The 18260-nt window shown below is 38.6% G+C and overlaps 1 pseudogene; it reads right to left on the bottom strand.

Moving 5' to 3' along the window:
* Window positions 1–6127: 6127 nt before the first annotated feature.
* LOC129072461 (keratin, type I cytoskeletal 18-like) lies at window positions 6128–7418 on the bottom strand (annotated as a pseudogene).
* Between the last annotated feature and the right edge of the window lie 10842 nt (window positions 7419–18260).

Genomic DNA, 18260 nt, shown 5'->3' on the forward strand with positions numbered 1-18260 from the left:
TGCTGAATCTCTAAGCATCTCAAGCAGGCTTAGAACAATGCTAGTAAATTATTTATCCTCTGTAAAAGGTGCTAAAATATAGAAGTTCAACAAGGAGCATGATGTTATCTTCAGAAGAATATCAGGGAAACACTTGGCATGTTTTTGGAACTATTTGGAAACCATATCGTGGGAAGGAAAATATGGTTCTAACTTCTACAGAGACATTTTCAGTGCAGAGAATGTGCCAGCTACCTTCACATGAGCCCTTTTATTTTACAAAGCGTTGTTGTGAGGTAGGTACCATTTTGTACTCTTAGCAGATAAGAAAATTAAACTCAGGTTAAGTAACATGGCCAAGATCAGACATTGCATTTTAATGTAACAAGGATGACACTTTTGAATTTTCGATGCACACTTTCTTTACGGTACCCATTCTGCCATTAAGGATGAGCCCAAAGCTTATTGTCCAAAGAAGGGTTGTTAACAGGACAGATCCTAGGAAAAAAAATTAAAAAAGGGGTCCCTGTTCAGCTTTGACTCACAAGCCTGCATTTTTGTAATCCTTTGGTGAGATAAAATTTTTCTTGTTTTCTTTTCCCCTTACAGTCTCCATCTTTTTCAACAACATCATGTCCCACCTTACCAAATGCAGATATAGGTGCTCATCCCCAACTCTCCATCTTTTCCCTCACTTTCCAAGTTCAGTGGTCACCTGCTGATCTTACTTGCAAAGAGTAATATATGTAGGATTCCTTTCTTACTCTGTGTTGTAATTTGGGCTTCCTAAATTAGGGTCTCAAGATGTCTAAATGGACTGCTAAAATTCCTCCCATGTTCATGCTTTCATTAGGCAATACTCTGTATCCCCATCATCCTTTTTTTTGTCCTGGGAGTAATCATCTGAGAAACAAAACTGAAGTTGTCCTGCAATCTCTAATTAAACTTATTTAATTGTTCAGCTACCTGTGAGATAAGGCCAAAATTATTTTTGTGGAAACAAAATACCTTTACAAGTTGGTTGCTACCTCTCTTTCTTTTCGCTGCACGTCCTCTGCTCTCCTCCTTTGTGGTCACACCAAATTACCAAAAGGGCCATGAATATGCTCTTATCTTTCTCAGCTCCATGCACATGTTACTTTTTTTTTTGTTGTTGTTCAGAATGCCTCTGATCATGTGGGGAACTCTTGCTTAAATGATACGTACTTCCTGGATTCCAACTACTCAACCCCTCTTCTATCCCCCATTTCAGAGCTAATGCCTTCCTCTTCTGCCTCCCATAGAATCATTAATGCATCTTTTTGTAATTACTTATGTTCGTCTCTTCAGCTGACCTAGAATCATTCTCTACTTATATTACCATGGTTAGCTAACTTAATAAGAATGTGTCACTTGAATGAAAAAAGAAAGGAGAAGGGCATAGTGGCACAATTTGGATGCTTCTGAAAACCCCAGTCTGCATATGTGATATGGAGGTAGAGTTGTGCAGTAAGCCATTGGTTTTGTCTAAACACGGTTGGTCGTATATTCAAGAGATTCATTAGTGCTGGAGAGAGAGAGCTTTGGGACTCATCAGTGGTAGTAGTCAAGGCCAATAAGAGAAGAAAAGGCAGCTAAGGATTGGGTCCTAGGGAATGTTGTCTTAAGGAGTTGATGAAGTCAGGGAACCACAGAGGTGACTGTGAAAGGTAGGAGAGAATGATCTTGAAGAAGTTGTGACAGAAGAGAGTTTCCAGAAAAAGGAAGCGTCTAATAAAGGTGATAACTGAAAAGTATCCATTAGATTAGGTCTTTGGTTTACTGATAATCTTAGTAGGAATTTCATTTTAAAAAGCGAAGGCAAAATTTAAGTAGACAGCAGATAAATAATGATAAAAATGTTGAGATAATGAGTAATGCTTTTCTTGCTTCATCTCTCTTGAAATTACAGTCTTGGGTCCACAGAGATGCCATGGTGAGAAACATGTGAACCGTCTTTCTTGGTTGAGGGACTAGGGGCACTGAGGACAGGACAAGGTTCACCGGGAGGGACTGAAGCTCAGTGTCCCTGACCTTGCCCATTAATTTCCCTATCATTGTAAAACCCAAAAATTACCCCCACTGTTTTCCAAACCCTGCATGTGGGAGAGTACATCTCCACTGAGAGACACTGTTACCTGGGTTGGGTTTGCTCTATCAACTAGCAGGATGCTCTATGGGCTTTGGGAATTTTCTTGAGTAAAAAGTCCCACAATAACATCTCTTAGCTGTGGGGTTATCAGAAGCCTTTCTTCATAATCAAGACTTATTATTAGCTTACTATTAGAATCATAATAGCCTTTATCTTTCAGCCACTGCTCATATCTCACAAGAAAGGTTTGTATACTTCTTGTCTGTTTCCAGCAGCACTTTCACATCTGCTTCCTCCTAAATAGTTAGTTACATGCTTTGTTGTGCATAGATCTTTAACACAACTTTTCCTGTTGAAAGAACACCACTAACAATTCATTATTTTTAACATAACCTTAGTCTGTGTGAACATACAGGTGTTCATTAATGTAGTTGGGTGTGTGTGTTAAAATCTCCTTTAATGTATTCTTTTGTAAACACATAATGTAAAACATATGTAATGTATTCGACTATGAACACACTGTGCTAATTTCTACCTTTTTGATTTACCTTGTGCTCACACCCTTCACAGAACATCCTTTATTTTTCTATCCTGCACAAATTCTCCTGGTGCCTTGGACGCCTTCTGGAAGACCCATTCTTCCAAGAAGCCAATCATAATATTCCAGCACCAATATAAAAACCCTCTACTTGTGTGCTCTCAGAAAAGGCCTGATCTCCTTGAGCTTTCATTTCTGAAACATTAAAATAATATTATCAACATGGTCTCTATTATATACATTAACTCTGAGGTTTAAGTAAATTAATTTTTGTGAAAGCAACTGTGCAAATAAAAAGACTACAGTAAGTAGTAAAAGCGAATTCATGAATCCTCTATTTTATGTCAACTATTTCAGTATAACCTTTCCTACTTAGGAATACATTTCCTTCTTTAGGTATGCTCTGTCTGAGATAGAGTTGTTTTGTCATTTCCTCCAAACAGCATGTTTTTTACTGAGTTGTCAAAAAGCAGCAGTGGATTTCATGATCTATACGTTTGCACATGAGAAACTGATAGCAGACCACCAACTTACTTCACATTGAGACCAAACAGCTCTCAGATGGAAACAATGACTTTCAGTCATTAACAGCCCGATTAAACAGAAACCATTGACCTAGAGGTGAAAGGCTCCAGAGCCCATTCCCTATTCTTAGACCCGGAGTCACCTACCAGTTTGCTTTGCTTAATTACTTCACTCATTAATGGAATGCCAAACTTAACTGCAACATGCACATGCACACATGCACACACACACACAGAGGCATGCATACTGCCAGAGCAGACTTTTATATTTCAGTTGTCCACTTTTTTCAGCATTTTTCTGGAGATAACCTAGGAGGTTCCACGGCTTTGCTTAAGCCATGCATATCACACAAGGAAATATCTGGAACACTGAAAGGATGTTTAAAAAGATCAGAGGAGATTATATGATAAAATAATATTTATACTACTCATATATACCAACACAGTCCTAAAATGATTAGGGCCATGTTTCGGGTTTCAGAGTGAGTCATTTCTGGCAGGCCTGAGTTATTGCAGCACTAAGAGCTACGTGGCTGCTGAAAGACTACCAGCCCATGATAGGTTTGTGAACTGATAGAGTCTTTTCATTATTCCTTTCTCCAGATGAGTGCTATCAAAAACATGGTAAGTACCATAACATTTTGTTGTATAACACTAAGGGGAATATACTCCCATGAAGTGATTATCTCTGATGTTTCTGGACAATCTAAAGATACATTACATTTTCTTAATAATACCTACCTTCTTTTTGATATGATGGTTTAGAAGAACAGCTTGCACTTATAATCAGTACAATTTATCACCTATCCCCAAAGTACCCTGCCGTTGAAATGCCTGACATATATATTGGGTGTCATGGATTTAGCAAAAATTGAATTATAAATTGCCCTGCCAGTTTTTGCCTCTGGAAATAATGAAAAAGTAAGCTAAAGAAATGTTCTATACTTTTTAAGTGACTATGAAGAAAGAAACAACCAACATCAGTTGCCAAAATATTATCTCTCTGAGCATAGATTATTTTGGGCAAGTAAGAAAATAAAATAATTGAAAAAAAGGTGCAAGTTCCGCTGTCAGGAAGAGAAAGTAGTAATGATGCAATCACTTTAAACACTTGAAGGATGTAATGTCTGATAATCGTAGGGTCGTCCTAAAGCCAAATCAATTGTCATGCAAAAATTCATTTTGGAAATTATAAATATTTTATTCTTGTAAATGAAATGATGACCTGTTGGAGTTACTTCATTAACAGTCAAAATGGGTTTCCTGCTCAGCATCATTCAATTTATTTAAACTTCATATAATATGCTTGTGAACAATTTCGGGTTAGCTTTTTATTCTATGCTCATTGTATAAAACATAGAAATGCAAAGGGTTTTTTAAAAACTAAATTTTATGTCTTCACTGAAATTTAGTGTATTTTTTCTAGTCTTTTTTCTCTGCTGTTTTTTTAAAGAAAATTATGTGTGCAAGTATACTCTGTATGCCCTTTTATATTTGTTTTTTCCATGTATTAATAAGCTGCTCTATTAGATAATATTCTAAAATATATAATTTTAATGACTCTGTACGACACTGCCATGGGGAAGTATACTTGCTAAAATATTTTCCTATTTTTGAACATAGTGTTTTTTAACTTTTGACTGTGAAAAATAATAATAATATGACTGTGCTTATACCCCATCTATATTTCATTTCTATTTGCTTAGAAATAGAATTAATGTGTCAAAATGTACACAACTTTTGAAGTTACTTGATAATATTTTTAAGTGTCTTTTCATCAACATTTTTATCACTTTACCTTCCACCAGTAGCCAGTATGACTGCCCATCAGAGAAAGCCTTACCAGGGTCAAATTTTTTAAGCATTTGGCCTTTTGATAGGTGAAATATTTGATCTCCTTTTAATTTGAGTATTCTGGTAACTTGTTATATGGGTTTTTTATTCTCCATACACTTATGGGCTGTTAGAAGATTTTCTGTGAATTGCCTATTAGTGATCTTCTCTTTTATTGAGATGAGTAAGTTCTCTAAACTTCCTTTTAACTGAATTGACATTACAATAATGGGGCTTCTTTCCTCTTGATATTTCACAATAGATGACAATTAATTTAGATGGGTTATTTTTTCCTATACAGTATATGTATTTCCAATTAGTAATGCATTTTATAAAAAGTTACTTTCTTGTTTTTCTCTGAGGTTAGCTTCACTAGTGCATTTACTTAGGTAGTAGCATTTTCATCTACTCCATCAAACGATTTTAGAAACTCACAGAGGCACACAAAGTGCACAGTGTGCTCATCACTCTGACTCTGTGTACTTTGTAGGCTGAGTTGCACTTAAGGACCCTGGCGATTTCAGAGAGTCTCTTCTAATCATATTAGTTTTCCAAAAAACAAAAATGAAAAACAAATACACAAGGGTCCTGTCAATCTCTACTCTCTTGGATCTTAAAACAAAAGGTGAAAATATGAAATTAGAAAGGCAGCCCTAACAGCTTCAGACCGAAAGAAGAGCAGTCTGCATGCGTTTGTTCTGCTCAGAGGCGTGACATTCACCTCGTGGGGAGGAACACTGTTGTGTACTCACTTGCTGAGTGACTTTGGGAAACTAGCTTCACTTGTCCCTGAAACTCAGTTTCCTCATGTATGCAGATGAGTTTTTAAATCACCTTTACACTGTTATTATAAATATTAAAACATTGTATATAAGGAACCTGACAGACCCAGTCTTAGCATATATTGGATGCTCACAAGTGATGAGTCCTGCTGCTACTGTTACTACTAAAATTCTGCTACTATTATTTATATTTGAACTTCTTTTTTAAATATATATATTTTTTATTTAGAGAAGAAGGGGGGAGAGAGATCAATTTGTTGTTCCACTTATCCATGCATTCATTGGTTTATTCTTTTTTTTTAAACTCTCAACTTTGGGTTGGCCTCCTGCCCCACCAAGGGATGCCCCACTTCTGTTGCCTTTAGCGCCTCAAAACTTTGGTGTCATTGACCTGAGACACCACTTTGCTGTCCACAATGCTGCAGACCGCGGTCTTTTGGGTGGCTTGTAAAGAGTGGCTCTCGCCCAGGGCATCGACAAGATTAAAGTCCTTCCTTTCTTCCAGTAGGCGGCGCTGGGTGGCGATCTCAGCCTCCAGCTCTACCTTGATGTTCAGCAGTCCTCGTCCTCCTGGGCCTGGCGCTGCCCCTCTGCCCGTGGCTGGGTCAGCTCTGCCTCCAGGTGCAGCGGGGTCTCATTGAGCTCTTCCATCTGCACGGCATAGCGCGTCTCCACCTCCCGCTGGTTGTTCTCTAAACTGACCTTCAGATTCCTCATTCAGTCCCGGTCAGTCTCCAAGGACTGGAATGAACGTCTCAGCTCTCTGAGTGTCGTCTCAGCAGCTCCTATCTCAGCAGTCTGCGAGGTGACCACTGTGGTGCTCTCCTCAGTCTGATGGAACCAGTACTTGTCTAGCTCCTCTTGATTCTTCCAGGTCAGCTCATCATGCTGGACCTGGATGCCTACCATGATTTTGCTGAGGCGCTCAGATTTGGGGGCATCCAACTCCACGGTCAAGCCAGACCTGGCAATCTGGTTTTGTAGACCATTTACTACATCCTCTTGGTTCTTCTTCATGAAGAGCAGCTCTTCCTTGGGAGCCTTGATCTCTGTCTCTAGCTGCAGCCAAACGATAATGGTGTCATCAATGACCTTTTGGAGCCCATTGATGTCATTCTCCTCAGACTGGTGCACGGCCAGCTCCATCTCATTTTTGACTCTGAAGTCATCAGCAGCAAGATGGCCATTCCCAGTCTGCAGAATGATGCAGGCATTGTCCCTAGAATTTGCAAAGATCTGAGCCCTCAGGTCCTCAATGGTCTTGAAATACTGTCTGCAGTCTCTGACCTGGGGTCCCTTCTTCTCTAGGTGTTCCCGGATTTTGATCTCAGACCTCCAATTATCAGCCTCCAGGCTTCTCACGTTCTCCAGGTAGGAAGCCAGGCAGTCATTTAGGCATTGCATAGTCTCTTTCTCACTCTGTATGTCCCCTATGTGCACCAGATCCCTGGCCATCCCTGCAGCCAGGCCCCTGGATCCCCAGCTGCCTGGCACGCAGGTAGAGAGGGACACCGAGACCTGGGAGCCTGAGCCCCTGAGCCTGCATAGATGCTGGGTGTGTTGCTGGCCAGCCAGACCCAGGGCCTGAGTGACTGCATGGAGCCCAGGGTCCAGTAGCCTGTGGAAAAGCTGGAGCATGTACTGAAGCTCATGTTGTTCAGGGAGGAAGGTGGAAAGCTAAGACTCAGGTTGAAGCTGCCTCATTGGTTGATTCTTGTATGTGCTCTGACCAGATATTCAACCCACCACCTTGGAGTATTGGATGATCCTCTACCCAACTGAGCTACCTAGCCAGGGCTGTATTTGAACTTCTTTATTCCTCTAAAATGTGGTTCACATGCTTATCTCAATAAAAATACCATTAAACATGTAAAAACCTTAAGAGTTTAGAGGACTTTTCTCAAGTAACTCACTTGATTTTTATAATTTTTTATTCCTCTGGACTAAGTTAGGAGATGTGTTATTATCTTAGTTTTATAGACTCAGAAGCTAAGTTTCAGAGATGGTAAGTGGCTGGAAGTCATAGTTTTGTAATTTAATTTAGTCCTACTTTCATCTCACTTCCTCCTATCTATTGCATCGCATCCTCAGGACACAAGTTGCAAAGGAAGCCCAACAAGGTCAGTATTCTGGTACAAGACCTCTGTCACTTTTCTCTTAGCATCCCCTTCGCCTCTTTTGCCTTCCCATCCATCAAGCAACTGCCATTTGAGTCTGGGAACAACATAAGTTCTCAAGGTGAACAGTATAAATGGAATACATGGAGGTACAGAGCCATTATAAGGAGTGTTATTCACTGTCCCTGAAGGTTAAATAGGGGCAGCTATTTCCATGAAATCCAGAAGGCTTTTGATGACTAACTATTCCCCAAAATTCAGGATGATGTGTTCCCATAGTTCAGTATCCTCCGATTTTGTGGGTGGAAACATCATCTCCATGACTCTGAGTCAGGTAGTCCATACCTACATTGTAGATTGCTCAGAAGTATATCTTCACTACATTGTTGAGTCCAAATTCCAGTTTTTTAAAAGAACATCGCCTTGATTTTCAATTTCAAGTGGGTAAAAACAAGAAGACATACATGGTTCTTCATGATATTTTTTATACTTAACACTTTAGCCTTTGTTAAAGAAAGAAACTGAGCTTTGCAATGCACAGAAGCACAACTCTGCTTCTAATGCCATCTCAACCCCTCGATCATTCACCCTCCCAGAGGGTGGTACTTCCTCCCAGAAAATTAGGAATCAAGTATTGAAAGTAACATCTCAGAGAAGTGCAAACCATACATCTGCTAACTGTTTTCTCCTGGGTTTATGTGTGGCATGACAGACAAGGGATTCAGACCTACGCAATAAAAGTAGCCAATATATCCCAGCTAATGGTGTACTGCCACTGGAATTACTGTCCTAAATAAATGCTATAAAAAAATCTGCTAGACTTCATTTTATTCTGGCTGGCTTCCTGACTTTCCAAAATAGTGATAGAAGTCGAGACCAAAAAGGAGACTAGAGCCAAAAAAGAAGGAGGATGCATGTCACACAGACATAAAACAGATCAGCTAAACCTACCTTCACTTAAACACTAGATAGTAAAGGCAGAAAATAGAACCGTCAAACCTTATAGAATAAACTCAATTTCATACACTCATGTAGAGATGTGAACTGCAGTGTATGTGTTCATACTATTTAATTCTTTCCTTTAAACTTTAAATCTGCAAACAAGTAACTGTAGAAGTTCCTTTTGATCTTGACAAATATAATGTGAGTTGAATTGAGAGTTTAAGGCTGTGACATTGAAATTCAGGGTTGCATTTTCTCTTCCCTGTCAGTATCCTGGGTCAGTCAGGCTCTTTTGGGGTCTCCTAATAGCACTGTTCCAAACAAAGTAAATCACAATAAAATCAAGACACAATTCTGAAAAGAATGTCACACTTCATATGCAATCTTGATAGCCTTATTTGACTTGCTGTTTATAATTTAAAATGATCACATTCTAATGGTCAAATGCCACATAGCAGAAAGTACTTATGAGGCCAGAATTTTTTATCTATAGCTTCTAAAATTGATCACATATACTTGTTTGGCTCATAGGTCACTAGTTTCCTCTAGGGAGACACTATTTTAAATACAGAAAGAACAAAAGTAATTCTGATTGCCTTACTTAGGATTTGGTAAAATGTATGCAAAAGATTTATGTGCATAAATCCATATCGATGTCTTTAGAAGTAATATGAAATGTGAAAGGGAAAATAAGCTTATTTAGTAGGGCTGTTTGTTAAGCCTGGAGCAGAGGGATTAAGAACATCAGGTTTTGATTCAGACCCCACAATTTCTAATGTTCCTTTTGTCTTCCCACCCTCCTCGAGACCTACATCCCCTCCCTCCCTTCCCACCATGCCTTGAAATACTAGAATTTTCAGAGGTTGGTCTAGATGCTCTGTCTTGCTTGGTGATTCCCAAAGCATAAGAAGTAACCAGGGTGCTTGTTTTAAACACAAATTACCACTCAGTCAACCCTGGAATTCTTACTTGGTGAATATGAGGCAGAACCTATGTATATTTTAAATAATTGCTTAGGGACCTCAATGTTCCAAAAAGTTTGGGAAGTATTACTCTAAGCCATCTTACCCACCCCTCTGATTAAAAAAAAAAATCTATGTGCTGGTGACCTCTAAATTATAAATCCAGTCCAGAAATATCTTACATGTCTTCCTATTTGACATCATCACTTTGGTGTCTTACAGGCATCCCTTGTCTAAAAATGATCTCTTGGTTATCGTCCCAATGTTTACTTCCCTTTCAGTCTTCCGTTTCTCTGTAAATGACATAAAAATTTACCTAGTTGCTCAACCTAAAAACCTGGTAGCAATTATGAACACCTCTCTCATCCTTAACTCTACATCCAAATCATCACCAAGATCCAAGAATCAGACCTCTGAAGCATATTGAACCCATTCTCTTTCTTTTCTTTTTTTTTTTTACATCTGTATTGCCACCTTCCTGAAAATAAGCCAATAATTTCTTGCTAGAAATAATATGGTAGTTCCCTAATTTTTCTACCCCATTCTACTCTTGCTCCCCCCATATTCAATTTCCATGCAGCAGCCAGATGATCTAGATGAAATCTGTGTCACTCCTTGCTCAAATGTCTTTAAAGACATTTCTTAATTCTTAGGATAAACCCCCAATTCCTACCTACCTACCTCTCCAGCCATACCCAGAGCCTCTCTCTGTTCACACACTGCACTCCTGCCTTCTTCTCTCTGGCCAATCCTAGTAATTCCCCGGGACTCACTAAAATTGTAATAGAGAGGCCTTTCTTAACAACCACCATCCCCAAACAAAATCATTATCTCTCTTAGAATCTCTTGTACTTGTTTTTAATTCTGAGCATTGATGTTTTTTCTTTCAATTTTTCATTTTTTTTTCATGCCTGTCTCTCCCACTAAAATATATACTCATAAAACCAGAAGTCATTCATGTTTTACTCGACACGCTCCTACCAATGCTTGGCAGGTTTCATACATACTAGATACTCAGTACATGTGGAACAGGTCTGTGAACAAAATAGCAAATAATCCTTGCCTTTGTGGAATTAATATTCAGTGAGGGAGCTGCTGTTACCTAAGGGCACCTGATGATTTGTGAATAAGAAAATGGGGAATTTAAAAAAATCTTAAATGATAGGAAAAATTATTTTATAATATTTGTTTATTCTGTTAATACCCATTACTGATTACATCAGCAGCTGTGCTGTTTCGACCATCTTCAGCTTATGTATTCAGAAAAATTTTAAACCATTTGTGTAAAATGTGAGATTGGCAATTTTCTCCCCAACTGCTCCACATGGATTATTGATCCCAATGGCAAGAGACAGTCTTCAAAAGAGCAGAAGTAAGCCCTGGCTAAGGGCTGTGCCCTGTGTCCTTTGCTCTTCCACCCACCGAAACCCCAAGGCGAGGCGAAGCAGGGGGTCTGTTCACCTACAGAGCCCTTTCTGACAAAGGCAAAGCTGGCAGAGGAACACATGAAGCCAGTTCCCCAAAGGTCTTCATGTGAAGAGCTGCACTTGTCAAGAAAAGCATGATTCTTTATAACAAGAAAGAAAACAAGAAATGTTAAGGTATATAAGGACTAGATATGTCAATTTCAAATAACTAATGAGCTAATGAAACTAAATTAAGAACTCTCTTAGAAAACCATTTCTTCACATTGTACTAAAACACTATCAACAACATTTTACAAAAGGTCTAATAAAAGGAGAAAATCTGTATGTCCAAACCGCACAGTATGTTCAGGGTACATCCATCCAGCTCTGTCACAAGGTTAATTATAAGATACTTGGCCAACCAGCGCCTAGTGGGAAGAAAAACAAAGCATGCCATTTTTAGTCTGAGACCAGTAAGTAGGGTCCATTTGAATGTGAGATCCTCCTCACACTCTAAACGGAAGACATTTTCCAGCTTTCCATTGCCTTGAAAGCATAAGACCTTGCATAAAAATGTCAGCTACAAATTTCTAAGCAAATGTTTCCTTTTAAAATATGGCACACATCATAATTCCTTTGCCTGGTTCACTCTGAAGAAGAGGGGGAGTATAACCCCCTAACTAGCAGCCAAGCACTCTTCCCTTAAAAATGCAGTAAAAAGAAATGAAAGACAGCCACAACAAAACAAGGTGTCCAGAGCAAAGGTCTTGCCCTGAATTTATCATTTGTTTATATTTCTCCTAGTCTTAAAAAAAATTCTCTAGGTGCTTCCTCTTTGCAAAGAATTAGCAGTTAGTAAAATCACTATAAAATATTTTCTTCAAATAAACTAATTCCATTTGACCCATCACCAACAGATACTGGTTAAATTTTACTGTGTTCACATTATTTTGTGATCAGTACATGTAAGTCCCAAGCCTCACACGTGCCTGTTTTGTTTTAATGAGAACTCCTCCTTGAACAAAGAGTTCTTCAAAGAGAATTAATTCCTTTATAGCCCCATACATGTCTGGTTCTTTCCTTCTCCCCATGAGATTATCTATTCTTATACTTAGATACTACTTGTCAATTTTCAGAGCACAGTTAGTTTTTCTGAAATTGTTGGCAATCCTTTGAAGAGAAATCAGACTGTAAAAGCGTTGAGATCCTTAACCAAGATGCATGAGCATCACAGCCACAAACGATCACATCAGGCCTGTGTTTCAGTTACCGCCAGGAGCCACAGGGAAACTGTTTCATCTCTGTTCCTTTCTTTTGTCCCCACATTGACTGAAAAGGGAAACATATCTTAACATAATATTATTATGCCTCCCATTCATGATAGTGGCGACTTTTAGATAAGTGTGGGTAATTGTTTTGTCCCAGGGAAGCCTCCCTAACCTAGCAGATCCTGCACGAGGGGGTGGCAGTGGGGGTGGGGGTGGAGGCTATTCTTTCATAAACTGTTAACATTCATTGCTTTTGACAGTTTATCTCCGTTGTGACACTAGGAAATTAGAAAATGGTGCATAAATCATTCCTACCACTCAGTAGCCAAAAGTAAAATATTCCTGGATAATTAAAAAATGCAACTGATGCCTATCATTGCTAAAACACATGGGATAGGCCAAAAAATTTTTCACCTCATAATTTATTAATGGTATTAGTACTTGCTTTTGTCTCTAAAGGATTCTTTATAAAACCTATGTCCATGATTTATTTTCCTTGTGTCCTCCAGCTCTTTCTTTCACTAACCAAAAGCCCAGAAATGAACTTGTTTGATAAAGTCAAGAATAGAATTCTCACATTTGTGATTATTAAAAACAAAACAGACAAAAAGCCTCGATGCTCTTCTCGTCCAGAAGAAAGGATGGGAAATGCTTATTAAAGTGGACCTCAGAGATATGCCTAACCCCCTAAGTGGAGCTAATATTTAAAGGAAATTTAAAAATGTGAGATTCCTTTTGAGTTCAACTCTGCTAGGACCTAATTGACATTAAATGGCCCATTTAAGGGCAATTTCAAGACATCAGTTTGTCCTATGCCCAAGAACAATTGTGCTACATTTTTTTTACGTGTAGACATCACCATGCCAACCTTATTGTCATATCTTAACTGTCTGCCAAAATTTGAAGCAAAACTCATGAAATCAATGTAACATTTGGAATATCCATTAAGTGAGGAAAACGAATTGTTTTATCTCTTTGAAAAGAAAGTGTTAACATCCAACACTATAATGATTAAATAAATTTTAATTTATGAAGCAAACCTTTATTTAATGTAGCATCCTTGAGTCCCTCTTTAAATGAAGGAAGGAATAAATGAGGATGAAGAGAGCACACGAAATTTTATAACTAATAAAGGCTTTGACAGTGTGGGTAGCTCAGAATGATTAATATGCATGTCCTAAAATGATATGATCTTAAGATAAAACACAAAAACAAGGAAAACATAGACATCCAGACTGTACATGAAAGACAACTGTAAACTTTTCAAAATGTTTTAAGGTACCCTAGGTATGGATATTGATTATAAATGATGGTTACCTTCGGGTGATCATATTACAGTTGATTTTTAAAATCAGATTTAGCTTTTTTCTCAGTTTTTTTACATTAAGCATATTTTACAGTCAGAAAATAAAACAATAAACCCTATTTTCTTTTTCTTTTTTTTAAGATTTTATTTATTTATTTTTAGAGAGAGAGGAAGGGAGGGAGTAAAAGAGGGAGAGGAACACCAATGTGTGGTTGCCTCTCATGTGCCCCCCAGTGGGGACCTGGCCTGCAACCCAGGCATGTGCCCCGACTGGGAATCAAACCAGAGACCCTTTGATTTGCAGGCCAACACTCAACCCACTGAGCCACACCAGCCAGGGCTAAACCCTACTTTCTAGTAAACATTTTTCCTGCAATCAAGAAATTCTTTGTGGTGAATGCAATAATATATCATAGCATCATGATATCATTCAGATATTACAGGTATTCTAGCAATGATATCAAAATCTTGGGGACGCTGGGAATGGGAATTATTCACACTGCTTAGAATAATAAGAAAATATGAGGGAAATTTATTGAAAGAATCAGTTCTAAAGAATGAGAAGAGTACTTACTTTTAATTTGCAGAAAGGGGATGGTGAGAACACTAAGAGATATGTTTAAAGAGTAACGCATCCTTTAAGGCCGATTACTTTGGTGAGGTTGGAGAGGGGATCCAGGCGGTCAAAGGCTTTGTGGGCCACCACCATTACCATCACAATTGTTGACATTTGTGATCCCAAACTATGTACTAGACACTGCTCTAAGATTATAACTTCTCACCTTCTTTAATTATTATCATAACTTTATGGGGTAAATGCTATTATCTACATTTTATACATGAGAGGACTGAGGTGCAGACTGAGTAACTTGAAGAAGGTAACATTAAACAATCCTATAAAATGACATCTGCTTAGTGAGAATGTTTTAAGGATTAAATGTACCAGATTAACCCTCATTGAACTAGTAGAACTGTTTGTTCACTTATTTCCATTAATATCCTATTATTGTCTCATCATACATACCATTTTCAAACTCAGAAGCCAAAGCCATCATTGCTTATTCTTCCTGTCTTGCCGTCCATATATGGTTATTTCACTGGAAGATTTTTACATTCATCCTTTGTTTTCTTTTCTTCCTTTTTCCACTCAAGTACAAATAGGGTAGCCAGGACTCAAGCACTGGGCTGTCCCTGTGCAAAGCTGGACCGCTGCGCTGTTGCCTTCCTGAAGAACTCCATCTTCTACCCTGGAAGCAAGGCCTTCAAAACAGGACTGGGTGAGACCTCATTCCCACAGCAGCCTGGACAGCTCAGCATCCAGGAAGACTGTGCTGAAAGTCCCAGCTGGACTTCAAGAGGACCCCAACCCAGGCAGTGGCCTTGGAGATAGAGAGAACATGGGACCTGAGATCTAAGATCCAAGAGATTCTTAGGACATGAGATTAACAGTATTCTGTGAATCCTGCGATGTGCGAAGGGAAAGTAGAGATGGATGTGGATGATATTAGCTATGGAAAATATTAGAAAGAAAATATTTCTATTTTAGAAAACCATCTTTCAAACAAAATGAGCGGAAGGACGATGCTTCAGAGGGATTAAAAATGCTATTATCATGACCTCATTTATACAAAAAAAATCTAGAAAGGACAGTCTTTTTCCCCCACTATCATCAATCAAAAAAATATCTACTTTAGATAAAGTATATCCTAGAAAAATGTACAGATTTTAAAGAAGGAAGATGTACTGTCTGACCTCAAAGAGTTTAAATGTCTGATTGAGGGAAAGGAGATGAGCAGGAAAGGAGATGAAGAGGGAAAGGAAAAATCTGATGTAAGGAGGGAAGAACACAAGGATCATGAGGTATATTAAAATGAATGAAAGAATGGACCTCCTCCCTCATACTAGAAAGGATTTATGGTGTATCGTGGTTGCTACCAGGGAGGCATTCCAGAGAGCTGCAGCCTATGTATCAGCTTTTAAAAGCTTCGTAGGAGGGAAAGCCAAGGCTTATTTGGGAGACAGTAAGTTTGTCTGCCGTGGAGATTTCAGGAAGAGTGTCTGGAGTAAGCCTTTAGAGGGGAGAGCTGGCCAAGGACGTGGAGAGCCGCACTGCCCTTTGAGATGCAGACAATGAAAATTCGTCAGAGAGTTTTTTGTTTTGTTTCAATGTTTTTTTTATTTTTCTCTTATAAAGTACCAATTTCTTGCTTGTTTTTTTTTTCTATTGGTTTGTCTATTTTTTCATGTTGTTTTGTAGTTCTTAAAAATTCTAGATACTGGAGTTTTGTTGGTTATGTGTTGCAAATACCTCCTCCAATTCTGAAGCTTATCTTTTCATTTTTATGGGTCTTCATAAAACTTCATTTTAATCTTAATTCCTAATTTTAATGCAGTCAGAGCTTCTTCTTTTTTTGTTGTCAGTGCTTCTTTTGTTTGTTTGAAAAACTCTTGGTAACCCTACCCCTTCATTAAATGAATATCTTCTCCTGAATCACATGCCAAATTATTGTTGTGCCATGCACATTTAGTTTTTAATTCTACCTGGAATCATGTGTATGATAGAAGGCTAAAGCCCTCCTTTTGTTTCCTACATGCATACTGAATTGCCCCATCAAAGAATCTTAAGCAGAGCAAGCAATCTCATTGAAGTAACCTCTTGAGAAGATCGGTCCATGGATGGAGGGAAGGACAAAGTGTGGCGTGATAACCTAGGCACAGAGAATTCATGCCTAAGCCCCCCGGCATCTTGAATAAGAAGGATGAGACAGAATCAAGAGACAATGTCTGGAAAGTGGTTGTATTTGGGGTTGGAAGGAAGGAGGAGCCAAAAAAGAATCATAGAGCTCCATACAGCTTGGAAAACTGGAAACCTTCGGGTCCATTTGATCAGTTTCACATTCTCCTCCTTGCTTCCCCACTCCTAGTGGCTTTATTGGCTTAGAGGTTCAGTCTCTCTTCTGTTAGAATATGGGTTCATAATGCAAGTTAGTACTATTAACATGAAGATGCAGTCATGATATACTGTTATACATTATTTTTAAAACAAATTTTGTTCAGTTTTCATCCTCTGAGTCTTAGAATTCTCTTTGGGTTAAAAGAGCAAAATGTCATATAGACCAACATCTTCAGCCACAGAAAAGCCAAGAGAAGCATATGCTGTATTGTTATTACACTTAAGCAAAATATTGTTTCCCTATGAAAACAATAATTATCCTGAGATCTTAGAATTGTGATGTTGTTCATTTTAAATCCATTTGTGCCAATCTATATGAAAATTAAAATTATAGTAATAACCTTATCAAAAATTGTGGAAAGACAAATCATCTAGTAGAGGAAAACATACACTTCTAATTCTTCTTGCTACCATATGAATGAGTGTTTTTAGGAAAAAATTTTCTGTCCTCTTTTCATATCTCTAATCAATGAAGAGGATTGATCGAATCTCTTCTCTAATACTCAGGCTTGAAAGAAAGAGATGATCATGCTTTCCCCCAGCTCCTGAGCCTCATTTCCCCTTGGACTCAGCACGTCTGCAGGGAACCTGAGCGCTGGTCTGCCCTGGGTCACCTGCCCAGCCCTGGGAGGACTGCAGCTGTCCCGACTCCTTCAGGTGTGCGCTGCCCAGATGTACCTGGGCACACTACAGACCCACCAGGAATGTTCTCCTCTCCTTCACTCACATAAAAGTTCTACAAAATAGTATTTTTGATGATTTGTGTGAACTTTTTAACTCTATTCTATTTTGGTTCTAAACTGCCAGTCAAAACCCTCTATACTGATTACACAGTCTACTAATGGGCCATGATTCAAAGTCTTAAAGCACATTCTAGGCCTCTTCCTCTATGTTATCCTGTCAGCTAAACGCCTTCCCTGCTACTATTTTGAGGATCTAGGTTTTCCTCATTACCCCTACCTCTGGGACTCAGGTACATGTTCTAAGCATTTCTAATTTGTCACCAGGACTATTGCAATAATACAAACAATATAAGAATGCTAGTAGTCGTAATTCTAGAGGCCACAGTCATTAAGAGCTCACTGTATATCAGGGGTTATTTTCAGAGCTCTTCATGTCGCAACATCAACTTAATCCACGCTGTAATATAGCACCCCATAATATTTCCCCTGCCTTCAAGGTTCTTGGTGTCACATGAGACTGCGTACCCCCCGGTAGCTGCTAAGGCAGCACGCTGTCTTCAGGACTGGTGTCAGAGTTATTTTATGTGCCCTTCAGTGCTCAGGGCGGGGCCTTATTTAATCCAGTACCAGGATTTAAGTGTGTTGTGCAGACCAATTGTGCCTTACATATTAAAAGAATGGAAAGATTAATGTTGGGACAGAGTTGTGAGAATTTTTAAATAAAGGTTCTCAATTTAGTTTTAAACAACATATTAATATAGAAACAGAATGGTTCGGTATGGCAGAGTAGCAAGAACATTGGCTTTGAAGTCAGAAAATATGCATTTAAGAGCTGCTTCTCCTAATTGCTAGCTGAG

Source organism: Pteronotus mesoamericanus, unplaced genomic scaffold, assembly GCF_021234165.1.
Source record: "Pteronotus mesoamericanus isolate MK-2021 breed Mesoamerican mustached bat unplaced genomic scaffold, CSHL_Meso_final contig_32, whole genome shotgun sequence".
Lineage (NCBI taxonomy): Eukaryota > Metazoa > Chordata > Mammalia > Chiroptera > Mormoopidae > Pteronotus > Pteronotus mesoamericanus.